This window comes from Lepus europaeus, chromosome X (genome assembly GCF_033115175.1).
Source record: "Lepus europaeus isolate LE1 chromosome X, mLepTim1.pri, whole genome shotgun sequence".
In the NCBI taxonomy this organism is placed as follows: Eukaryota; Metazoa; Chordata; class Mammalia; order Lagomorpha; family Leporidae; genus Lepus; species Lepus europaeus.
Window position 1 is genome coordinate 35,693,041 of NC_084850.1, and position 27,387 is coordinate 35,720,427.

The 27,387-nt window shown below is 41.8% G+C and overlaps 2 pseudogenes; both read right to left on the reverse strand.

The window, feature by feature from the left end:
• Positions 1-15,482, reverse strand: part of LOC133752554 (serine/threonine-protein phosphatase PP1-gamma catalytic subunit B-like) — a 37,201-nt pseudogene extending 21,719 nt beyond the window's left edge.
• A 2,027-nt stretch (positions 15,483-17,509) lies between these two features.
• Positions 17,510-18,336, reverse strand: LOC133753343 (small ribosomal subunit protein eS12-like; annotated as a pseudogene).
• Between the last annotated feature and the right edge of the window lie 9,051 nt (positions 18,337-27,387).

Here is a 27,387-nt window from a genome sequence, read left to right on the forward strand (position 1 = left end):
CGAGTGTACCAGCACTAATGCCACTTCCTCCTCCAGTATGCTCAAACCATTGTCTCAGTAAGAGACACAATTTGTCTTAGATTGAGTTCACTAGAAGCAAGGCTGAGACAAAAGTTCTTGTGCAAATTATTTAATGATGAAGTGCTCTCAGAAAAGAGTAAGGCAAGCAAGATGGGGCCAGAGGAAAAAGCTAGACAACAATTTGATCTAGCTGGAGAGTAGTGTGTCAAATCTCAGCAAGATCATCTGGAGTATGATTTGTGTTACAGAATATTCCACCAACTTTGAGGAAAAGGTCTTTTTTAGCCCCATACCAGTCAGTCCCACAATCCTCAAATTTTGGCTTTTTCCATTCCTCCAGTGAACAGGTACTCAACTGAAAGGCCGTAGGTCCCACTGGGAAAGAAGTGGAGAAATGTTACTGTGTGTAATAATCTTTAAGGATCCTTCCTCTTTAAGGGGGGGACCTGGACTCCCATTCAGTCCATGGGTTTCACTAACTCATGTTCAGAAACTCAGTAAGAGATAATGACTTTGTTTTGGAGTAACTGACTCAGCTTCCTACTCATCCAAGTTTGATTATTTTTTATTCTGCAAATTAAATAGTATCCTTGTTGTCTGCCAGTCAATAAGGGTACTTCATAAAATTCATGGGAAATGGAGTTATAAGGATATATTTTTGATGAATTTTTGGAATACCCCTCACATTATGCCTCTAGGTATGCCTTGTTCTATTAGCCACTTCCATAACTCCTTCTTGATTAAGGATTCTTCTTGATTAAGGAACCTGTATCCCAGTAGAATACTCCTATATTGGTTCAGCACTCTCAAAATCTTTGTCCATGCCTACTTCCCAGCTCCTGTGATATATGATGACTAGGTGCTACAGTTTTATCAGAGTATTATCCCCTTTGCTGTCTTAGCAGTCATAACAAATCCCTAGTAATATTACATTGTGGCTTAACTCTAGATAGCCTATTGTCCAGGAAGAGGAAGTGTGGGTGCTTCTTGTCATGCAAGGAAGAGGATTCTTTTTATCTTCAAGTGAATGGGGCACGGCAGTCCTTAATAGAATCAGGTCACTTCCGCGGCCACAGAAGAAAAAGAGATATCTGGGAATTCAATGATTTCAAGTCAGATATCCCTAGCCCATGTGTCAGGGTCCTATTATTTCCCAACCAGAGCCCTGACCTTGGCAAAGCATATCTGCCTTAATCAGAATTTTAGCCAACTTTGGATTGACTATTACTATGATTAAGTCCTAGGCCTGGTCCTTAGCTTTCTCTGTCATCCTGCTGCAGAAAGAGGACCCTCTTTATATGCTACCAAGGAGTTTCTGTGGCTTTCATCCTTTTTTAAAAAAAATTGTATTTATTTACTCATGTGAAAGGCAGAGAAATTGAGAGAAAGAGAAAGACAGAGATCTTCCACCCACCAGATGACTCTCCTAATGTGCACAATAGGCAGGCCAAGGTCAGGCCGAACGTATGAGCTAGGAATTCAATCTGGGTCTCCTTCATGGGTCACAGGTACCCAACTATTTGATCCATCAACTGCTGCCTCCCAGGGTACACATTAACAGGAAGCTAGAATCAGGAGGGGAGCTGTGACTTGAACCCAGGCACTCCAATATTGGTTGCAAGCATCATCACAAGTGATAGCTTAACCACTCTGCCAAATGCCTGTTTTTCTTTTTTGAATTTTGACTCTTACCTTTAAATTGCCAACTAATTGGCTTCAGGTTTTTTGTTCTCTTTTTTGCAGTCAGTCAAACTTAAAAATAATTACCAAATGTCATTCTTTTAAAGATTACTATTCTGGGGGCCAGTGCTGTGGCATAGCATGTTAAGCTGCTGCCCCCAATGCTGGCATCCCATATGGGTACTGGTTCAAGATCCAACTGTTCCACTTCCAATTCAGCTCCCTGCTAATGAGCTCAGGAAAGCAGTAGAAGATGGCCCAATTCCTTAAGCCCCTGAAACCACATGGGAGACCCAGAAGAAGCCCCTGGCTCCTGGCTTCCGCCTAGCCCAGCCCTGGCCATTGCAGAGTGAACCAGCGGATGAAAGATCTCTCTATCTCTTCCTCTCTTTCTCTCTCTCTCTCTCTCTCTCTCTGTGTGTGTAACTCTGCCTTTCAAATAAATAAAGTAAATCTTTAAAAGAAAATATTATTCTCCCCATATTTTTCAAAAACCTGAAATATCCCAATAACCAGAGTGTTTCTTTCTACCAATGTACCAATGAAAGTTATAATTGGGAATATCAATGCTCCACCTACCACCATTAATGGAATCCTCAATATCAGCCAGGTATGGGTGATCTAAGTGCAAAATCCCATCATGGTACTCACTTCCTAAGACCATTGTGGCATTTACTGTCACAGAGTCTGGATTCCCTAGGAAACAGATTCTGAGATAGAGACTAGAATACGGGTTATTTATTAGGCAGTGCGCTTGGGATCAACACCTATGGAAAGGAGGTGAAGAGAACTAGGCAGAGGGAAAACTAGAGCTATCTTGCAGTCCAGTGAAAGCCTCAGACAACCTAATAGCAGGCCCTGGAACTAGAATGACTGCTTGTCCCAAATTAAGAGGGCCAGGCCTTTATACTCTTGCATTGATTAGTTATTGGGTGTGGAAGGAGGCATGACATTGAGTAAGGCAGTTTTCTTTAGTCCAGGCAATTTCTCTTTAAGAGATGATCCCTAATCTTCTAGACATATGCTCAGTAACTGGAGGAAAATCTGGATGGCATATCACAGCATTCACTACATTTACTGATGCCCATGCCATGTGAATGTAAACTGTTTCTGATCCATCTTCTAATAAGTATGGAAAATAATACATTCACTTGATCCAGAGCCACATACACACAGCTAGTTAATCTGCTCTAGTAAAGACACATCTGACACAGCAGTTACAGTTGTCACTAGTTAGTTAAGTTTACAGTACTGCATTGTCACCTGTCATGATTTACCTTTTTTTTTTAAACAGGCCACACTGGGTAATTCAATAGGCACTTGATAGGTACTATATTGTGTAAGTCTTTGAAAGCACTAAATTCTACAAGTCTCCTTGGATTGCAGTATGATTTTAAATCTGTTTATTTTCTTACTGTGTTGGGAAGTGGGAGGGTGAAGGATTTCCAAGTCTTCTACTTGGCCTTTCCTGCTACAATACCTTTTACCCTAGTTGTCAAGGAACCAATATGAGGGTTCCTCCAACTTCTCAAATTTTCCAATCCAATTATGTATTCTGAAACCAGGAAAATGACCAGCAGGTATGTCCATAGACCCAGAAGATCCACACTGGCCTATTTCTGTGTCAATACTTTATTACCTGTCCCCCATAAAAGAGTATTTTTAAAAATTCATTAAAAATGGAAAGAAAAGCTTATTTTATTTTTTTAAATCTGTGTATATGAAAGACCTTCAAAATGTTTATGGAAATGCATATTATGAAATATCTATGCATATATTTAAAATGCACCTAAATAAACTTATCTTGTCATTCCATTATTTGATGGACTTTTGAAGTACCCTCACATGTTACCACTCAAATAGAAGTAGCTGGGTTTCTCCACTAAAAAGTTAACTCTTTTTCCCTTTATAACTAGTAAATATATTGAACAAGATAAACTAAGACATATCTTTTTCTCAAACTTTTTTGCACTGATTTTTTACATCCATCTTGTCCACAATAATTATAGTGTTTGTATAAAGGTGAATCTGTATTTTTCTTACTTCTACATTTATTAATTGGAATTATTCTGCAAGACATGTCCATTATCCTCAATGTATAAGTGATTTCTTATTTATTTATTTGAAAGGCAGAGATACAGGGAGAGAGAAAGAGAGATAAAGATCTTCCATCTACTGGTTCACTCCCCAAATGACTACAACAGCCAGGACAAAGCCAAGTCAAAGCCAGAAGACAGGGCCTTCCTCTGGATCTCCCTCTTGGGTGCAGGGACCCAAACACTTGGGTCATCTTCCATTGCCCTCCCAGGCACACTAGTAGGGAGCTGGTTTGGAAGTGGAGCAGCCAGGACACCAACCGGTACCCATATGGGATGCCTTAAGTGATTTCTAGACTCACATAGAGCTGACATTTTAGAATTCATTGTATTTATGACAATTTTTAATAATTTTCTTTTTCTGTCCAATGGTATAGGTCTGTTCCCATTATCAAGCAGTCAAGCTATCCATATGCAACAATGCATTCACAGCTTCTGGGTTGACTTACCACACTTCCATGTATTCAACCAACGTATTAGTCAGCTTTTGTTACAATAATTAAATACCTGGGCCGGCGCCGCGGCTCAACAGGCTAATCCTCCGCCTTGCGGCGCCGGCACCCCGGGTTCTAGTCCCGGTCGGGGCACCGATCCTGTCCCGGTTGCCCCTCTTCCAGGCCAGCTCTCTGCTGTGGCCAGGGAGTGCAGTGGAGGATGGCCCAAGTCCTTGGGCCCTGCACCCCATGGGAGACCAGGAGAAGCACCTGGCTCCTGCCATCGGAACAGCGCGGTGCGCCGGCCGCAGCGCGCTACCGCGGCGGCCATTAGAGGGTGAACCAACGGCAAAGGAAGACCTTTCTCTCTGTCTCTCTCTCTCTCACTGTCCACTCTGCCTGTCAAAAACAAAAAAAAAAAAAACAGAAAAAAAAACAGAAAAAAAAAACAATAATTAAATACCTGAAGCTTGCTGGACTTCTAAACCCTCATCAGACATGCCCATTATACTATACTTACAATATTCTAACCATTATCTTGCTGCTTCCCAAAACTCTTGTAATATTTTCAAGTAGAACAATTCCGAAAGTTCTATCACATCTTCAGATACAGTTAACAGTAATCAGCCTGCTTCTCAGTACCAATTTTCTGTATTTGTCAGCTTCTAATTACAATAATATAATACCAACACAGGATACTTACAAAGAAAGGAAGTTATTTCAGTTCACCATTTTAAAGGTTCACAGTTCAAGATCAGGCAGATCCATTGGTCTGACATCTGATGAAAGAGGCAAATGATGAAACACTGGCAAATAATGAAATGCCCATTAAGAATCACATGGCAAAAAAAAGAATCACATGGAAATTTGGGAAACAGAAAGCAGCTAGGTTCAATTTAGCTTCTATAACCAACCCCTCATGAAAATCACCTTCTGAGAGTATGCCCTCAGTGATATAAGGATCTCTCACTAAGCCCACCTTAAACCCCATCACTGGATCAAGCCTTCCCCCTCTTAAGTACCATTAAGTTATGATTTTACAGTTTAAACATCTGCATGAGTTGAGGAGCTGAATCATGTTCAGCCAATAAGAAACAATGAGCCCAAATAGCTACAGTTTATTACTTACACAGGTAGCAAAAGCAAGATTAGCTTGGTGTCCTTAGTCCCATCTGATGACCTTGAAATGGAGAGGCCAGATGACAAATCACACAATCAGTGGGTCCCTCTGCTATGGAAGAGCCAACTCTAAGCTACAGCCAAGAAATTTATACTGCCGGCGCCGCGGCTCACTAGGCTAATCCTCCACCTTGCGGCGCTTGCACACCGGGTTCTAGTCCCGGTCGGGGCACCGATCCTGTCCCGGTTACCCCTCTTCCAGGCCAGCTCTCTGCTGTGGCCAGGGAGTGCAGTGGAGGATGGCCCAAGTGCTTGGGCCCTGCACCCCATGGGAGACCAGGAGAAGCACCTGGCTCCTGCCATCGGATCAACGCGGTGGGCCAGCCACAGCGCACCTACCGCGGCGGCCATTGGAGGGTGAACCAACGGCAAAAGGAAGACCTTTCTCTCTGTCTCTCTCTCTCTCACTGTCCACTCTGCCTGTCAAAAAAAAAAAAGAAATTTATACTGAAGCTATACTGAAGGTAACTGCATGTACACGGCAGTGGAAAAATCTGTTTTACCAGAACCAGGTGGGTAGATGAGAAACTGCCTCATGACAGCCTCCCATAAGATAGGAAGGTGGATGAGAAATGAACTTGAGACAGCTCCTCTCAATATTTCTTATCTGGTCATGTTTCAGAGAGGATCACAGGTCATTCCTCCTAAATGTGACTTAGACTGTGGTTGAACTTTTGCCATGTGGCCTAAGTGGAGGTATTCAAGGTAACCAGGGCAACTGTCGCAAAACCATTAGCCTAAACCCCCATAAAAATTAAATAAATATTTTAAATAAATTATTTAAATTTTATATAATTTATATATTTTAAGTTATATAAATTAAATAAAAATTCCTTAAGTCTAAACCTAGAATTGTACCTGGCACATGGTAAGTGCTCAGTAAATATCTGATACATGAATGAAGAAATAAACATTTATAATGTCTGCTCTCAGGGGGTGAGGAGGAGTTATCTGCTATCTCTCTCTCTCTCACTTCTTCAAAGTGAGATCCATATTCTCATTCCTAGTTCTTCTTTACCTCCAATGATTTACCTTATGAATGTCTATTCAGCTTACACTACAAAATCAGACTCAACAAACGACATTTCTAAGGTGTTCCTTTACTCCTCTTTCCTCTTCCTAACTGAATGCTTTTGATGCTTTCCAGTACCAATCTCTGAGGGTGGACTCTGTGGACCACTGACCTTTCTTGTAGAGTCGTTCTCAACCCTGAATACACATTAGAATTAGCTTTAAAATAAAGAAAGAAAACTTTTTCCCAGATTCCACACCCAGAGTCTTTAACTACTCTTTAGTGGGGCCTGGATGTGAGTAATTTTCCCTAACTCCCCAGGTGATGTTAATGTACAACCATGACTGAGAACACTTCATTAAGTAAAGGCTGGTGCTCCTACCAAGTGCTTTTTGGTGCACCTGCTCTTAAGGACCTAAATATACTTGAAGGGAAACAAAATACTTTATTCCACAAAACAAAGAAACCAATGAAATGCAAATAGCCCAAGGAAAATAATTAGACTGACCTAAAGACAGCAGTGTTTGGGGGCCTGCGCTGTGGTGTAGTGAGTTAAAGCCCCAGCCTACAGTGTCAGCATACCATATGGGTGCCGGTTCAAGCCCCAGCTGCTCCACGTTCAATCCAGCTCCCTGCTAATGTGCCTAGGAAAGCAGAGCAAGATGTCCCAAGTCCGTGGGCCCCTGCACCCACGTGGGAGACCCAGAAGAAGCTCCTGGCTTCGGATGGGCCCAGCGCCGCCCATTGCGGCCATTTGAGGAGTGAACCAGCAGAAGGAAGATCGATCTCTCTCTACCTCTCTCTAACCCTGCCTTTCAAATAAATAAATCTTTTTAAAAAAAGTGATAGTAGTGTTTGAGCACCAGGCTCTAAAGTCAGATGATCTGGATCAAAGTACAAACTCTTCCACTTATCAGACAAGTGATCTTGGACAACTAACTTCTCTTATGTGTGAAAATATCCTTCAGTATACTTGGTATGTAATAGTCCCTCAATATATATTTATTGACTGAATTTGAATCTCTCAACTTCATCTCTAAATTGAAAGTAAAAATGAGGCCGGTACCGTGGCTTAACAGGCTAATCCTCCGCCTTGCGGCGCCGGCACACCAGGTTCTAGTCCTGGTCGGGGCGCCGGATTCTATCCCGGTTGTCCCTCTTCCAGGCCAGCTCTCTGCTATGGCCCAGGAAGGGAGTGGAGGATGGCCCAAGTCCTTGGGCCCTGCACCCGCATGGGAGACCAGGAGGAGCACCTGGCTCCTGGCTTCGGATCAGCGCGATGCGCCGGCCGCAGCGGCCATTGGAGGGTGAACCAATGGCAAAAACGAAGACCTTTCTCCCTGTTTCTCTCTCACTATCCACTCTGCCTGTCAAAAAAAAAAGTAAAAATGCCTGCTTCTTGTGAGAATAAAAATAGACAATAGACATGAAGGCACTTTCTAAATGTTTAGGTGTTATACAGAAGAAAATTATATTTTTAAATTTTATTTTCATTTTGAGAGCGATGCAGATGGAGAAAGATCTCCCATCTGTTAGTGAAGATGGGTGGAACAGTTTGTCTTCATGCAAGAAAGAATTCAGATGTTAGACAGAAAGGAGTGGTAAGCAAGGTGTAATGGAACAGGGCATCCATCAGAACTGATAGACACTTCTCCAGACTGAGTTCCCACTCATTCAGACTGGAGAAAGCAAAGTTACGTGGTTTAACGGAGAGAATACACCTGACAGACCAGGCAGATGGCTCAGGGAAAAGCTGAGAGCTGAGCATGCAGTCTGTCTTCCCGTCCTCCCACTTCTACAAGGACAAAGATTTGCTGAGTGTGAATTAGGCGAAATTCCTCCCAAGGTTTCACTACTCAGTGTTAGAATCGGTAGCCCACAAGGTGCTTTCCTTGGAGGAAGATTGTGAAGTTTTTATTGCCCAATGTTCTCAGGCTGAGTAACCAATTTGGTGCTGAGCAGAGAGGATTCTCCTGGGGAGTTTTCCTTGGGTTGAAGGCTGAGATCACCTGCAGTTATCAGGGTATGAGCAGGACTTTGTAGTGTAAAATACTGGGCTGCTTTCAAGATATGCTTCTGAACTTCCATGGAAGCTTTGTTTTCCTTGGACCCCTCTCACATGCACAGGCTAATTTTTAACTTCCTATCTAACACATCCACTAGTTTACATCCCAAATGCCCAACAGCTGGGGCTGGGCCAGGTCTAAGCCTGGCAGGAACTCCATTCAGGTCTCCTACATGGGTGGCAGGGATCCAAGTACTCAAGCCATCAACTACTATCTCCAAGGTGCACATCAGTAGGAAGCTGGATGTGGGAAAGACTCATAACACTTCCCTTCCCCCATGAGAAAGAACATTCTATGCCTAGGGAGTGGCCTCTGAGATAAGCCTCCCTACAACCCAGGGTAAACATCTCAGGTAGTATCTTTTGGGGAGGGAAATGAAAGTTGACTACAGCTGAGGCTTGTGTCTTTGATTGACAGCCATGTAGAAATGCACAAAAACACTTGGCTGCTTTCACCTCGAATCAGTTGTGCTTAATTAGTGCTTGCTATTTAACATAGTGCAGTCTGACCAGGCAGTGCAGATTATTGACTGACAGGCCACCATTGGTCACGTCTATAAGTAAAATAAACCCATGTCTCCGAGTTGTTTCTTTGGAATTGGCAAACTGCACAGGTCCTCTTGGATTTTGGGCTCCCACAGTATGACACTAGATTGGAAGAAGAGTAGCTGGGACTCTGATATCAGGCAGGCTGACATAGGATGTGGATGTCACAAGTGGAAACTTAATGCTGTTCCAGATGCCTGTCCCAATATTTTTATTTTGTGGAAATGTTAACATGTATATCACTTTTTTTGAGAAACAGAGATCTCTATCCACAGGTTCACTCCTCAAATGCCCACAACAAGGGCTGGGCCAGGCCAAAGCCAGGAGCTAGGAATTCAACCCAGATCTCCCACATTGGTGGCAGGGTCCCAAGCATTTGAAGTATCAGCAAGTTCTGCTTCCCAGGAAGCTGGAATCAGAAGAGGAGCCAGGACATGAACCAGGAAAATTCAATATGGGATGTGAGTATCTTAACCACTAACAAAAAGCTCACCCTTCTATCACTTCTTTTTAACTTTTCCAAGAACTTCCATGACTGTGATCTTGGATTCTCACAATAGTCCTGAAAGTAAGTTGAGCAGTAAACGGACTGATATGAAAACTGAGACAAGATGCTGTGTGTTATCTCTACAAGTTTGCTCAGCAAAACTAAGACCGGATTCCAGGACTGTTAACTCAGAGGCAGTAATTCTCTTCACTAACTACCTATTATAAAAGTTCTATTAGTAGATTCCCTGATCTGATCAGAGTTCTGCACTATTGAACATGTTGAGACAGTTTCTTCTTACTTGACATTTTCAAACCAAGGATTATAAGCAATGAAATCTAATCAATATTCTACAAATCTATATTCAGCCCTTAGATACATGGTTTGTTTCAGTTCTTGGTTTCCCTCTATTTCTGTTTTCTCTTATAAAATATGTCAGTAACCATGCTGTGGGTACATTAAACAAAATAAGAAGAAATCTTCCCCCATTTCATCATCATTGCCCTGACATTGTTATGGTGTGTCACCTTTCAAACTGTAACACTAAAAAAAATGCAACAAAAATGGGGCCTTCGCTATGGCGTTGTTGTACCTGAGCGAGTATGAACAAAGGAGCTCCACACATTGATAAAATTTGATGGTCCTTTATTTGCCGGCGGTGGAGAGTGGGCTCATGCCCTAAAGAACTCTCGACCCTGAAGCCTAAAGCAACAGGGTTTATAAAGGCAAAAACCACAAAATCAGGAGGGGAATTTATGGTTGCTAGGAACAGGGGGGAATACATGGTTACCGGGTCAAGCCGACCTAAAACCTATGCGAAACTAGTATCAATTATAATCTTGACAATACAAGTTACAATCTTATAATCCTGACATTAATCCAGGTATTGGTTTTAATTATATGTAGGACATAGACAAATTACATTTTTATCATTAACCCAGGTGCAACCTTTCTACTTTCAAGCTTGAACAATTATGCCAGGGGGTTCCTATGCTCTGCCAAGTGTGATGTAGTGGACTGCTATTGTTCTACTGTTTTAGATCATAGTTTCAGACCAGAGTCTCACATTGGGGGGGGGGGGGAGTGCTTTCCCAGAATGGAGTCTTAAGTGCTCCAAAATGGAGTCCCTACTGTCAAGGTGCTACTTCAGCATAGTGGGTAAAGCTGCTGCTTGCCATGCTGGCATCGCATATGGACACCGGTTCAAGTCCCAGATGCTCCACTTCTGATCCAGCTCTCTGCTATGGCCTGGGAAAGCAGTACAAGATGGCCCAAGTCCTTGGGCCCCTGCACCCACGTGAGAGACCCAGAAAAAGCTCCTGACTCCTGGCTTCAGATCAGCACAGCTCCGGCCATTGTGGCCATTTGGGGAGTGAACCAGCGGATAGAAGACCTCTCTCTGTCTCTCTGCCTCTTCTCTCTTTGTAACTCTGACTTTCAAGTAAATAAATAAGTCTCTTTTTTAAAGCAACAAAAATAGCAACACTACAAACTAACAACCACAAGATGGCAGAGTATGCTATTTCATTTTTTTTCTTGTGTATATCACTTTTTTATTTACTCATTCATTCAAGAATTACTGAGTATCTACTATACGTCTAGGTATTTTCTAGAAGTCAAAAGGATTACAAAAGAGGTATATACAAGCGTGTGATATGATTCTTACCCTTAATAAGCTTGGGAAATGAGGAATGTGTGGGGAAGAAAAGACACACCTGAGAACGTTTAAATGAAAAGATATGTTAATGTGGGATTATCAGTCAAAAGAGTGATGCCAACTGCAGCCTAAATTTACAGTGAGCCAGGAAAATCTGTATGGAGGAAGTAAGAACCAAAGGAGATAAATTAATTTTTTTCAGAAAGAATAAATTTCATGAAATGTAACCAGTGTGGGCCATGCCACTGAAGTAGAAATGAGTGAAACCAGTGGTGCCACGGCTCACTTGGCTAATCCTCGCCTGCGGTGCCGGCACCCCAGGTTCTAGTCCCCGTTGGGGCACCGGATTCTACCCTGGTTGCTCCTCTTCCAGTCCAGCTCTCTGCTGTGGCCCAGCAAGGCAGTGGAGGATGGCCCAAGTGCTTGGACCCTGCACCCGCTTGGGAGACCAGGAGGAAGCACCTGGCTCCTGGCTTTGGATCGGTGCAGCATGCTGGCCGTAGCAGCTATTTGGGGGGGGGGGGGGGTGAGCCAACGGAAAAGGAAGACCTTTCTCTGTCTCTCTCTCTCTCTCACTGTCTAACTCTGTCAAAAAAAAAAGAAATGAGTGAAACCTATGCCCACTGATAGAACTAACTTCAAATAACAAATGGATAATGGATAAACAAGATTGAAATAAATTGGGTTTTGATTCATTTTGTTAGAATGATACCCACCATAAAACATAAAGTTAAATCTGCCATTATGTCATTTTGTAAGAGAATATTACTAACTTAGTTTCTCTTTCCTCATTTGCAAGATGTGCAGTATTGCTTGGGTAAATTGACCTCTTATAGCCCTTTCAGATGCATGGAGTGGGGCATGGGAGGGGGAGGAGGGAGGAGGAGGGAAGGCTGAAAGAGGCTAGGAAGAGGAAAGAGGATGGGAGGAGGGAAGAGGAAGGGGGAAGAAGAAAGGAAAGAGAAATTGATCCTATGTTCCCTAGCAATTGTTATATGGCCTTTGATATGGTTCAGTCACAAACAAGAACAGTAACCATGTAGCATGATTAGAGCTTGTCCTCTACTGTTAGCTAGATTAAGTTCAACTTGGATTAGTTTATTCAACAGTAAGCAAATTAATGTTTATAAGCTTCACTCAACCATTTAATAATTATGATGTAACACTTCACTGTATTAGGGTTCTCCAGAGAAACAGAAATAATGGGAGATATAAATAAAGAGAAACAAAGAGACAGAGATTAAAAGAATTGGCTCAAACAATTATGGAGGCTAAGAAGTCACATGATCTGCTGTCTGCAAGCTAGACAACCAGAAAAACGAGTGGTATAATTCATTCTGAGTCCAAAGTCCTGAGAATCAAGAGAGCTGATGTCCAAAAGCTAGAGAAAAAGAAACTCTCAGATCAAACAAGTGATTTTACTCTTCCTCCAAATTTGGGCCCTCAACGTATTGGATGATGCCCACCCACAAGGTTGAGGGTAAACATCTTTATATAATCTATCGATTCAAATGGTAATCTCTTTACAGAAACATCCACAGACACACCCAGAAATAATGTTTTTAAATCTATCTGAGCATCCCCTAGGCCCAAAAAGTTGGCACATAAAATTGACCACCATGGAATGGGCATTGTGATGCAGTGAGTTAAGCCATATTGTAGTGGCTGGGATTGAGTCCTGCCTCTGCTTCCCATCCAAATTCCTGCTAATGTGCACCCTGGGAGGCAGTAGATGATGATTCAAGTACTGCCATCAATGTTGGAAATAATGGGGTTCCTGGCTTCACCCTGGCCCAGCCCTAGCTGTTGTGGGCCCTTGAGGAGCAAGCCAGAGATGCAAGGTTTATCTGTGTGTGTGTGTGTGTGTGTGAGAGAGAGAGAGAGAGAGAGAGAAATAAAAATAAACCTAAAAATATGAAATAAGCACAAAAAAATTTACCACCACACTTAAATCCTATGCTATTCACTGAGATGAGAGAGGTAAACATGACAGACAAAATCCCTTTCCTGGAAATTACAGTTTCATAGAGGAGACAATCTAAAAATAATAAAAGTAACTAGATATAACTGTAATACATGCAAAAGCAGAGAGGATTATGAGAGCAAAGAACATAAAAGCCTGGCTGAGTCTGGTGATCACAGGTTTCCCCAAGAAAGAATGACCCATGCAAAGAAGAAAAAAATATTTCAGGTTAAAGTAATAAGGATTCAAGGGGCCCCTGGAAAGGAAAGGAAAACAGCAAAGAAAAAAACACATGGTGTAACTCTCCAGGAGCCCTGTGGGAGGGGGAGAAGGAGAAGGGGAATACATATACAGTGTAATCTTCAGATGTTGTTGTGTTTGAGAATGGACCTGAGAACCTTGCATACTTCTGTGCAAAACAGGTTACTCCAATGTCAGTTCTCTGGTTCACGTAGCATACCTCATTAACATACACATTGAGCAGTAAAGAAGAACTTCCTGCTTTAGAATTATATAAAAGTCTAAACCAGTTTGGGAGCAATGAACCTGGCTGACAAGAGAGGTAAGAATCTGAAAAGAACAATCTGCCATATCTCTCCAAGAGACAAGATATAGACCTAAGCAACTAAAATGGACTCATCATGCCACTGCTCCTGAAACACTGACTCCAAAACGGCTGCAACATATTTTAGGGCTCACCTGGGATTGCTGGAGGGATGATTGAAACCAGGCAAAGACAGTTACTAATCCTTGCCTGCTGATTGGTTGTTATTTGGGTCAACTGATTGGTTAATTTTGGGTACTCTTCAGAAGGGCTAGAGAGAGACCTAGTTTTTTTTAATTTATTTATATGAAGATAACATATTTCATATATTTCATATGTACAGTTTTTTTTAATTTAAACTTTTATTTAATGAATATAAATTTCCAAAGTACAGCTTATGGGTTACAATGGCTTCCCCCTCCCAAAACTTCCCTCCCACCCGCAACCCTCCCCTTTCCCGCTCCCTCTCCCCTTCCAATCACATCATGATTCATTTTCAATTCTCTTTATATACAGAAGATCAGATTAGTATATATTAGGTAACGATTTCAACAGTTTGCCGCCATATAGCAACACATAGTGAAAAAAAAAATACTGGTGGAGTACTAGTTATAGCATTAAATAAGAGTGTACAGCACATTAAAGACAGAGATCCTACATAATATTTTTTTTAAAAAATTAATTTTCTATGCCATTTCCAATTTAACACCAGGGTTTTTTTTTTTTTCATTTCCAATTATCTTTATATACAGAAGATCGATTCAGTATATAATTAGTAAAGATCACATCAGTTTGTACCCACGCAGAAACACAAAGTGTAAAAATACTGTTTCAGTACTAGTTATAGCATCACTGCACATTAGATAACACATTAAGGACAGATCCCACATGGGATGTAAGTACACAGTGACTCCTGTTGCTGACTTAACAATTTGACACTCCTGTTCATGGCGTCAGTAATCTCCCTAGGCTCTAGTCATGAGTTGCCAGGGCTATGGAAGCCTTTAGAGTTCGCTGACTTTGATCTTATTCCGATAGGGTCATAGTCAAAGTGGAAGTTCTCTCCTCCCTTCAGAGAAAGGTACCTCCTTCTTTGATGGCCCCGTTCGCCTAAGACATCTTTATCGGGGTCAGACCACAAAAGATCACAAAGAAGACCTTGATCTGGCACATCAGTTGGTCGCATAATTCGCCGAATCTGCTCCATAGATTGAAGATCTGGTGATAAACCTCCATGACAGCAGAAGATTTTCTCATCCACGATGGCTGCTATCGGTAAACAGTTAAAACAGTCTGTGAAAGTTTTCCATAGTTTAATGTTGTATCTTCTTTAACATTCATCATAAAATCCGTAAATCCTATTGATGCTGGCACATTCATGGTTCCCTCTGAGAAGAAAAAAATTCTCGGGATATTTGATTTTGTAGGCCAGTAAGAGGCAGATCGTCTCCAGCGACTGCTTTCCCCTGTCCACATAGTCCCCAAGAAACAGGTAGTTGCTTTCTGGCGGGAAACCACCGTACTCAAAAAGTCGCAGCAAATCATAGTATTGTCCATGGATGTCACCACATATTTTGAGTGGTGCTTCAAGTTCTAGTAGGATAGGCTGACTGAGAAAGATCTCTCGAGACTTTAAGCACAGTCCTCTGACTTCATTCTCCTGTAGCTGAACATTCTTACCAGGCTTAGACCCTCTCACTTCCAGCAGCCGTTGGATGATGCTGTCGATGTTGAGTTTGTCTACATCCGCCATCGCCTTCCCACAGCCGACCCTCCCCCAGCGGCACCGCCGCCAGCTCGTGCCCGGGACTCGCACCTCCTCTCCACACCAGGAGCACACAGGCGGTGCTGGCGGCGGTGGCAGCAGCCGCGGCGGGAACCACCCCCCTCCCAGCCGCCCCGCTCCCTGCTTCCTCCTCCTCGCCCCACTGGAACCACGAGAAGAACAAAATCACAGATTGTTGGATTTAAGATGTCCATCCAAAGAAAGCATAGAAATGACAGGTCAGGCCAGAAAAGATATTTATTTTTAGAAAGGATACCATAGTAAAGTACGATCTTAGACCAGCTGTGCAGTGGGCAGGGAGGGTCTGAAGTAAAGCTGCATGCTACTTGGGCAGCAGGCAGGGTCCCTCTTAAGATACTGGCTGGGAGGGGGTGGGCCACATAACTGAGGGCCCAATGTGCAGAAAAACCTCATCAGTAACTATTGATGATGATAAGGGGGAGCAGGAAGTATAGGAAGACAAGAAGTTCCATCTGTACCTACTGACAATGATAAACAAGAACAGAAGGGGCAAAGCTACTCATCTACAATGTATCATTCTGGGGGGTTAGAATGTCCTTGGCAGGGCACCTTATCATATTTGTGCCCTGCAGTCTGACAGATCCTGAAATAGACCATGTTGTTAGCAAATAAGCCCACCACCTTTTTTTTTCAGATCCCCATATTTATATGGAGGTCAATTATTATTATTATTATCTAATTATGGTTTACTACCAGGCATAGTTATGAACACAGATTCTGAAGTCAGACTACACCTAAATCCTAGTTCTGCTGCTATCTTTGTGACTTCCATTAAGTTTGCCACTCTGTTACAGAGTTTGTTCTCAGACTCCTGAGAACTTAATGAAATCAGGGATGGAAGGAATTTACTGAATACCAGGAATACAATATGCCTTCAATAATACTATTATTGAGGCCAGCACTGTGGCATAGTAAGGCTAAGCCTCCACCTGCAGAACTGGCATCCCATATGAGCGCTGGTTCATGTCCCAGCTGCTCCTCTTCCAATCTAGCTCTCTGCATATGGCCTGGGAGAGCAGTGTAAGATGGCTCAATTCCTTGGACCCCTGCACCCACATAGGAGACCTAGAGGAAGATCCTGGCTCCTGGCTTTGGATTGGCCCAGCTCCGGCTGTTGCAGCCATTTGGAGAGTGAACCAGCAGGTGGAAGACCTTTCTCTCTGTCTCTCCCTCTCTCTGTCTTATAACTCTACCTCTCAAATAAATAAATAAAGCTTTTTTTAAAAAATGTTATTATTACATTTTATAGGTTTTTTATTAAATTGAAGAAGCATCTATTAAAATGCACAACAAAACCAGAATATCAAAGGGCCTATTACAGCATACTGTCTTGGCCTGCTGCGGTTGGGAGGGAATAACTCCTTCATGATATGTGATGATGATTGAATCTTCCTGTAATCTTGACAAATGGAGGAAAATTTCAGAAAGGCAAGAAATGCTAGAAGTGATTAAATAATAAAATATGTGAGCACTCAAAAATTATTCTTCTTGAATGGCTTTTGTCTCATAACACCTTATAAAGTAGAACCTTATTGTCCCCACTTTATAATTGAGGAAACTGACTTAATTAACTTTCCTTGATCACTTTGATAGTATGAGGGTACTTAAAAAAGTTCATGGAAAATGAAATGAAAAGATAAGTATTTTGACACAAAAATTTTTAAATCTTAAGACAGGGGTTTGTGGTACAACAGATTAAGCTGCCACTTGGAATGCCCGCATCCCATATCAGACAGCCAGTTTGAGTCCCTGCAACTCTGCTTCTGATACAGATCCCTGCTAATGTGCTTGGGAAAGCAGCAGAAGATGGCTCAAGTCCTGAGTCCCTGCCACCTACATGGGAGACCTGAACGGAATTCCAGTCTCCTGGCTTTGGCCTGGCCCATCCCTGTCTATTGTGGGCATTTGAGAAGTGAATCAGTGAATGACACATCTCTCTGTCTTTACCTCCCTGTTGCTCTTTCAAATAAATAAACACATCTTTAAAAAATTTTTTTGTGAGCCAAATTTTTATTTGTTCATTTCTTACATTTGAAGTATTCTTCGATGATATCCTTGGCCTGTGATAGTCCCTAACCACTACACAGCTGCAACCAACCATTTTATGGGGTTTCCCTTCTTGGTCAGTGTCGGGGCCAGTGGCCCTGGCCCGACATGAGATGCAGCAGGCTGAGGCTGTCCCTTATCTAATCCTGTTTCCAAGACTTTTCATCTCATATTCCTGCAGGCAGGATGTGACTTCTGATGAAGGTTTATGATGTTCTTTGCTCTATCTGCAGAGCTTGTACCCTGATCATTGCTACTTTGTAAACTTGCTCTATTCCTGTGCTATGCATGATTGCACACAATGAATGTTATCTGTATGGGGTCTGGGATATATATCCTTGTCTTTCTGTGTGCTCGGGGCTGGAGACTGAAGGGTTTCCCTAGGGAGACTGCCTCCAGTCCCTCATCGCCGGGCCCCCTACTTTGGCTTGGAACGCGATGAGGCAATAAACGTGGTGATGAATTGACTGAGTGCTGCGTGTCTCCATGTGGTTTGTCGGGTGGCCTCCGACAGGTCAGTTTTGCAGAGGCTCACTCATTCCTCAGGTTTCTTGTTGTCACCAACCTTGATTAGGTTGATTTATTGTTCAGCACAAAGGGACTCCACCAACTTGACATACATAGGCTCATCATGGTTGGATGCAAGCAGACAAAGATGGGCTTGCCGCTTCTTTAAGGCTTTGGCAGCTTCACGGAGTCTGCATGCTAGGTTATCATGAATGAGGGCCATCTTCAGCACCTCTTGTAAAGCAGTATTAACGTTCATTACACCTCCAGCAGAATTTCTTTCCTTGGCCATAGCAGTGGGTTATGGGTGAAGCTGAATCTTGAACACACTTGGGCCTTTGCCTCTGCATGACTCTTAAAAAGCAGGAAAAGAGTTAAATCTTTTAAAAAAATTGAAATCCATGTATTGTTTTCTCATGATACACATTTTAATGAAATTTTTGAATACTCCTCGATTACTGCAGATTATACACCTGCTCCTAACTACTGCCTGATTCTAAGCATACAATCATGTGTCATTCCTGAACCTACTTCCTGCATTACATGTCTTTATTTATTAAATTCCACTATGTGAAATTCAATCCCTTGGGTCATGAAAGCTTTCCCTGCCTAAAGATCCCTTTTAAATGTGTATCTATCCAGGAGCCTGCACTGTGGCATAGTGGGTAAAACTGCTGCCTGCAGTGCCAGTATCCCATATGGGCGCTGGTTCATTTCCCCTGATGCCGCACTTCTGATTCAGCTCCCTGCTAATGTGCCAGTAAAGCAGCAGAGGATGGCCCAAGTACTTAGGCTCCTGTGCCTACGTGGGAGACCCGGAAGAAGTTCCTGGCTTCTGGCTTGACTGTAACCAGATAGACTTCTGTCTATCTCCCTGTCTCTTTCTGTCTCTCTGCCTTTCAGTTAAAATAATTAGAGGCTGGCACTGTGTTACAGAGGGTAAAGGCGCCACCTGTGAAACAAGTATCCCTTATAGGCACTGATTCGAGTTCCAGCCGCTCCACTTCTGATCCAGATCCCTGCTAATATGCCTGGGAAATCAGCAAAGATGGCCCACAAGTTCTTGGGCCCCTGAACCCACAAAGGAGACCTGAATAAATCTACTGGCTCCTGGCATCAGCCTGGCTCAGCCCCAGCTGTTGCAGCCATTCTGGGGAGTGAACTAGTGGATGGAAGATATTTCTGTGTTCTTCCACCTCTCCAGTAACTGTGCCTTTAAAATAAATAAATATTTTTTTAAAAAACTAAAGTAAATAAAAAAGATTAAAAATACAAATATTTTCAAGGCCCTAATGTGAACCTAGTATTGTGCCATATCCTATAAATGATAGCAAGGAACAAGAGAATTACCTCAGTAGGTCTACCCAGGCAATTTAGCCAGTCAATCCAAACCAGTTTGCTCTTCAGTGCAGCCATGATGGAAGTGTTTTGATTGTACCCAAAGAACTGGCAGCCTCAGGCCACAAAAAGGAAAACCAAAAGGGAAAAAGAAAAAAGTGAAAGAAATCAAAGATGGTCTCCCCTTGTTATGTGAATGAACACACAGTAATTTTCAGAAACTGATTACTTTGGTCACAACCCAGAAAGGTTTGGTTCTTGCTTGTAAACTTGGGATTTTATTCAAGTGTGCGAGTTGGTCACTCAACTTGAACCTGATAGGACTGCCCATCAGACTTGCAGGAATTCAGAGGAAGCTACAACTTAAAGTCTTACTACTGTATATACCTGATTCCAGCTGTATTCAAAAAGCATTAAGACACTTCTCACTTTCACAGCTTTTGGAAGATGAACTTTCTAAAATGCAAAGCAGGCTTAACTTTTTTTTTAAGTGTTAGCATTATAGTGAGCTTCTCAAAAGCTGATTTTTATGATTTTTTTCTGTGAAAATAAATTCTTATTTGTTGGAAAAAAAAGAAAAATAATGTGTATAGGATTCAGTACTATCCTAAGCTTCATGCATCAACTAGGAGATCTTTTTTTTTATTAAACTTTTATTTAATGAATATAAATTTCCAAAGTATAGCTTATGGATTACAATGGCTTCCCCCCCTCCCATAACTTTCCTCCCGCCCGCAACCCTCCCCTTTCCCGCTCCCTTTCCCCTTCCATTCATGTAAAGATTCATTTTCAATTCTCTTTATATACAGAAGATCAGTTTAGTATATATTAGGTAAAGATTTCAACATTTTGCCCATATAGCAACATAAAGTGAAAAAACTACCATTGGAGTACTAATTATAGCATTAAATAGCAATGTACAGCACATTAAAGACAGAGATCCTACATAATTTTTTTTCAAATTAATTAATTTTCTATGCCATTTCCATTTTAACACCAGGTTGTTTTTTTTCATTTCCAATTCTCTTTATATACAGAAGATCAATTCAGTATATAATTAGTAAAGACCTCATCAGTTTGTGCCCACACAGAAACGCAAAGTATAAAAATACTGTTTCAGTACTAGTTATAGCATCACTTCGCTTTAGACGACACATTAGGGACAGATCCCACATGGGGTGTAAGTACACAGTGACTCCTGTTGCTGATTTAACAATTTGACACTCCTGTTCATGGCGTCAGTAATCTCCCTAGGCTCTAGTCATGAGTTGCCAGGGCTATGGAAGCCTTTAGAGTTCGCTGACTTTGATCTTATTCCGATAGGGTCATAGTCAAAGTGGAAGTTCTCTCCTCCCTTCGGAGAAGGGTACCTCCTTCTTTGATGGCCCCGTTCTTTCCACTGGGATCTCACTCACAGAGATCATTCATTTAGGTCTTTTTTTTTTCCATGATATCTTGGCTTTCCATGCCTGCTATACTCTCATGGGCTCTTCCGCCAGATCCGAATGCCTTGAGGGCTGATTCTGAGGCCAGAGCAACTAGGAGATCTTACAATTTATTCACCATATATAAAGGGAAACTACTGTACATGGAGGCAGAGGCCATGACTGAATTGTCTAGGGCAGGGTACAGCACCTAACAAAGAGTATGCATTTGGAAAATGTTGGCATATTTAGGGATGGATGAGACCCAGGAACAGTTTTTTTTTTTAAAGATTTTATTTATTTACTTGAGAGGTAGAGTTACAGACAGTGAGAGGGAGAGACAAAGAGGTCTTCTGTCCATTGGTTCACTCCCCAAATGGCCTCAACAGCAGGAGCTGCGCCGATCTGAAGCCAGAAGCCAGGTGCTTCCTCCCAGTCTCCCACGCGGTGCAAGGGCCCAAGCACTTGGGCCATCTTCTATTGCTTTCCCAGGCCGTAGCAGTGAGCTGGGTTGGAAGAGGAGCAGCCGGGACTAGACCCAGCACCCATATGGGATGCAGGCGCTGCAGGCGGAGGATTAACCTACTGTGCCACAGCGCCAGCCCCAGAGACAGGTGTTTTAGCAAAGGCTTCATAGATTATTATGGTCAGGCATGGGTAGCTGAATACATTTGTATGTAAAGAGAAAGAAGAAAAACTAATGATAGGAGAGAGCAGACTCTTCAACTTTGAGAGAGTTCTATGTTCACATTAACCACTAGATTGCATGGTAAGGAATTACTAATTTCTAGTGCTGTGTTTGAGATGTATTATTTTTAAATCACTATAACTGACTATGATAATGTAAAGAAAGCTTTCATCTGCTCTGTGGGCTTTTACTTATCTGAAAGACTGCCCTACACATTTTTCAAGCTTCAGACACCTTCCAGAGTTTGATAGAAAAAGCGGTTGGTGAAATGAATTACCTGGAGATGCTTGTTTGTTTAGATGGCATAATTATATTTGGCAGAGCTTTGGAGTACTGGAGGAGAGGAGAGGAACAAAAGAAACTTGTATTGTTGAAACACCTGGAAAATACTGCCTGAAAATGTTCCTTGATGAATGCCAGTTCTGTCAGACCTCAATAAAATATGTTGGACATATAAATCACAGCAGATGCTGGGCACAGATTCTGGAAATATCACTGAATGACCAGGATGCAACGCTTGAAGAGCTTTGGAGGGTTCAGCATATACTACACACCAATATATTGGCAGTGTAGTCAGGTCATAACTAGACCACACATTAGAAAGGATTGTGCAAAGGGCTGAGTAATTTTAGAAGATGGGAGAAAGCAGATACAAAATGCCAGGGCTGGGCAGTAAGGATGACTGCATGGGACACAACTATGTGGCATGTAAAAATAGAGCCGCCCTTGCTGGGGGCCTCAAAAGCAAACAACTGAGTTTTCACATGGGCAAACTTCTCTCATGTGTTCTTCTTCTTACTGGAGCTTTTTGGAGATTATCAAGCTGCTTGGCTTATGGTTCTGTACCACTATACCTTAAAGGCCCTTTTAAAATTGGAAGCTATGGGGTGGGCAGGTGGTTAGTCTAGTGGCTAAGATGATGGTTAGGATGCCCACATCCCTATCAGAGTGCCTGGGTTGGAGTTCTAGCTCCACTCCCCACCCCAAGTGCTGAAACCATATATGATATCAACTAAATACATAGTTGAAAAGGTTGTTATAGTGCCAAAATCTGGATTGGTAATAGCAAGAAGGAATACAGGGGATTGCTTCAGTATTAGTGCAGGATTATGGGCCCTCAGTGACAACTGTGAGTATGACCCTGAAAAAGAAGTCAGAAAGTTCCATGTTTAGTCACATTCAGGATTCCTGTCTATCAGGAACACCAAAATTGAGTAGCCATAATTAGTATTAGAGGGCAGGCATATGGCACAATGGTTAAAATGCTACATGGGATGCCTGCATTCCATGTTGGAGAGCTGGGATATGAATCTGGGTTTCTTATCCCAGATTCCTGTTAATATGTTCCATGTGAGGCAGCAGGTGATGGCGCAAGTACTTGGGTTCCTGGTATCCAAATGGGAGACCCAGATAGAGTTCCTGACTCCTGCCTTCAGTCTAGTTCAGTCCCGGTTTTTGTGGCATTTGGGGAATGAACCAGGGAATGGAAGATCAATCTCTCTCTCTCTCTTTCCCTCTTTCTCTGTAACTCTTTCAAATAAATAAGTTTTTGTCTAAAAAAAGTATAAATTAATATATTATCTCTTTTTGTACTCAGTCTTGTAGATAAAATCTGAATCAGTAACAAAATAGTGCTACTAAGGTCATGGTTACAGATTCTTTGATCATACTATTTTTCAGTTTTACACAGAAAAATATTTTGAACAGACAAAAACTAAAACCATAACCCACTTTACTGCTGAGAAGAGAGTTGAGAAGAATAGAAGTCTAACAGAAATTAATTGTGATTGTGAATATATTTTACATATGCCTAGTTGCTACCACACTGGACAACACAGATTTCTCTGTGTGTGCGTGTGTGTTTCAATTCATATATATATACATATATATATATATAACATGCTTAAATGTACACACATGAACATATATATATATATATATATATGTTGTTGTTGTTTTTTATTTTTTTTATTTAGTGAATATAAATTTCCAAAGTACAGCTTATGGATTATAAAGGCTTCCCCCCACACACAACTTCCCCCCCACCCGCAACCCTCCCCTTTCCCACTCGCTCTCCCCTTCCATTCCCATCAAGATTCATTTTCAATTCTCTTTATATATAGAAAATCAGTTTAGTATATATATATAGATTTCAACAGTTTGCCCTCCCATAGCAACACAAAGTGAAAAAACACTGTTGGAGTACTAGTTATAGCATTAAATAACAGTGTACATCACATTAATGACCGAGATTCTGCAAGATATTTTTTTTAAAAAAAGATTGATTATTTTTTCTATGTAATTTCCAATTTAAAACCAAGGGTTTTTTTTTTCATTTTCAATTATCTTTATATACAGAAGATCGCTTCAGTATATACTAAGTAAAGATTTCATCAGTTTGCACCCACACATAACCACAAAGTGTAAAAATAATGTTTCAGTACTAGCTATATCATTACTTGACCTTGGACAACCTATTAAGGACAGATCCCACATGGGATGTAAGTACACAATGACTCCTGATGTTGATTTAACAATTTAACACTCTTGTTTATGGCGTCAGTAATCTCCCTAGGCTCTAGCCATGAGTTGCCGAGGGTTCGCCGACTTCGATCCTATTCCGACAAGGCCATAGTGAAAGTGGAAGTTCTCTCCTCCCTTCAGAGAAAGGTACCTCCTACTTTGATGGCCCCGTTCTTTCCACTGGGATCACACTCGCTGAGATCCTTCATTTAGGTCTTCTTCTTCTTCATCTTTTTTTTTCCCCCAGCGTGTCTTGGCTTTCCATGCCTAAAATACTCTCATAGGCTCTTCAGCCAGATCCAATTGCCTTAAGGGCTGATTCTGAGGCCAGAGTGCTATTTAGGACATCTGCCATTCTATGAGTCTGCTGTGTCTCCCCCTTCCCATGTTGGATCCTTCTTTCCCTCTTTTTAATCAGTTAGTATTAGCAGACATTAATCTTGTTTGTGTGATTCCTTTGACTCTTAGGCCTATCAGTGTGATCAATTGTGAACTGAAATTGATCACCTGGGCTGGTGAGATGGCATTGGTACATGCCGCCTTGATGGGATTGTATTGGAATCCCCTGGCACTTTTCTAACTCCATCATTTGGGGCAAATCCAATTGAGCATGTTCCCTATTATACATCTCCTCCCTCTCCTTTTCTCATTCTTATATTTAACCGGGATCACTTTTCAGTTAAGATTTAGACACCTAAGAATAATTGTGTGTTAATTACAGAGTTTACAAAAAAAATACTAAAATGGATAAAGTGTTACATTGTACATCAACAGTCAGCACCATAGCTGATCAAATCACTATTTCTCATAGTGTCCATTACACTTCCACAGGTTACCCTTTGGTACTCAGTTGTCGCCGATCAGGGAAAACAAATGATATTTGTCTCTTTGGGACTGGCTTAATTCACTTAGCATGATGTTTTCCAGATTGCTCCATCTTGTTGCAAATGACTGGGTTTCATTGTTTTTGACTGCTGTATAGTATTCCATAGAGTACATGTCCCATAGTTTCTTTATCCAGTCTACTGTTGATGGGCATTTGGGTTGGTTCCAGGTCTTAGCTATTGTGAATTGAGCTGCAATAAACATTAATGTGCAGATGGCTTTTTTGTTTGCCAATTTAATTTCTTTTGGGTAAATTCCAAGGAGTGGGATGGCTGGGTTGTATGGTAGGGTTATATTCAGGTTTCTGAGGAATCTCCAGATTGACTTCCATAGTGGATTAACCAGTTTACATTCCCACCAACAGTGCGTTAGTGTCCCTTTTTCCCCACATCCTCTCCAGCATCTATTGTTGGTTGATTTCTGAATGTGGGCCATTCTCACTGGAGTGAGGTGAAACCTCATTGTGGTTTTGATTTGCATTTCCCTGATTGCTAGTGATCTTGAACATTTTTTCATGTGTGTGTTGGGCATTTGGATTTCCTCTTTTGAAAAATGTCTGTTGAGGTCTTTGGCCCATATGGCTAGTTGCTACCACACTGGACAACACAGATTTCTCTGTGTGTGTGCGTGTGTGTGTGTGTGTGTATATATATATATGCTTATATGTACACACATGAACATATATATATGTTGTAATATTTTAAGATATGTCAATATTATTTTAATGTAGTGGCGTGTCTTAAACTTAAAATTGACTGCTTTAGAAATGTTCCCACAGTCATTCCTACACTGATACAGCCAACAGTAACTTAGCAATATTCAAAAGTGGCAGCAAACCAAATAAATATACTGTACTAAGCTCAAATAAATATATATGCAATTCAGTTTCTTTTCAATTGGACCACCAAAATGCTTGTTTCCATTCCAACGCTATTCAACCTGAGAAGAAACATGGTAGAAGGGAAGAAGGAATGGAAAGAGATAGCAGCCTTAACCAAATGAATTATAATTTATTTTCACAAATTTTGCAAAAAAAAAAAATCTGCAGCCATGTAAATTCACAGGGCTTTCTTAGAGACTTGAAAGTTTCTCATGCAATGGAAAAGTCTAGAACTTGGGCTTTTCAATTTCAAAGGATCATAGGTTTGTGGAAAGAGTACATGAGACAGTTGAAATCAAACAGCCTAGTACAGGGCCTACATCTAAGAAAATATTGCCGGGGCCAGCGCTGTGGGGTAGCGGGTAAAGCCATCGCCTGCAGTGCCAGCATGTCATATGGGCGCCAGTTCGAGTCCCAGATGCTCTATTTCTGATCCAGCTCTCTGCTATGGCCTGGGAAAGCAGCAGAAGATGGCCCAAGTCCTTGGGCCCCTTAACCTGCATGGGAGATCCAGAAGAAGCTCCTGGCTCCTGGCTTCGGATTGGCGCAGCTCTGGCCATTGCAGCCAACTGGGGAGTGAACCATTGGATGGAAGACCTTTCTCTATCTCTGCCTTTCCTCTCTCTGTGTAACTCTGACCTTCAAATAAATAAATAAAAATCTTTTGAAAAAGAAAATATTGCCTTCTTCCTTCCTTCCCTTGGTGAAAATAATGTCTGTATTATTCTGTATGACACAAATGAAAACCAGGCTCCTGAAGTCTCCACATAGAATTATATATAAGAAAACAGTCCAGGGGCAGGCGTTGTGAAGTGGTTGGTAAAGTCACTGCCTGTGATGCCAGCATCCCATATGCAGCCAGAGTTATGGAGAGAGAAGGAGAGAGAAGGAGAGAGAGAGAGAGAGAGAGAGAGAGAGAGAGAGAGAGAGAGAGAGAATCTTCCACCCACTGGTTCACTCCCTAGATGGCCGAAACAGCCAGCCCTGGGACAGGAGGAAGCCAGGAGCTTCTTCCAGGTCTCCCATGTGGGCAGCAGGAGTCCATACACTTATGCCATTTTCCAGTGCTTTCCCAAGTGCATTAGTAGGGAGCTGGATTGGAAGTGGAGCAGCCAGGACATTAACTGGAGCCAATATGGGATGCCAGCATCACAGGTGGCAGTTTTGACCTGCTACACCACAATGCAGGCCACAGCAAAAGAGTAATTTGAAAGCTCTGCTTCCTTTCTCTCTCTCTCTCTCTCTCTCTCTCTCTCTCTCTCTCTCACTGTCTATAACTCTACCTATCAAATAAAAAAAATAAACTGTATCTTAAAAAAAAGAAAGGAAGAAAGTAAAAGAAAGGAAGAAAGAAAAAGAAAGAAAGAAAGAAAAGAAAAGAAAAGAAAAGAAAAGAAAAGAAAAGAAAAGAAAAGAAAAGAAAAGAAAGAGCGAGCTCTGCTTAAGTTCAACTCTCCTTAGTCTCCAATTTGGCTTCACAAAAGTATAGCTCTGAAAAAGACAAAACTCTACTTAGGAAACAAAAAAAAAAGCAGGATACTTGAAAAGAGAGTGTTTTCTCTAGGTTGGAAGAAGTTAGGCAATACCCAATTTTAATAGATCTTG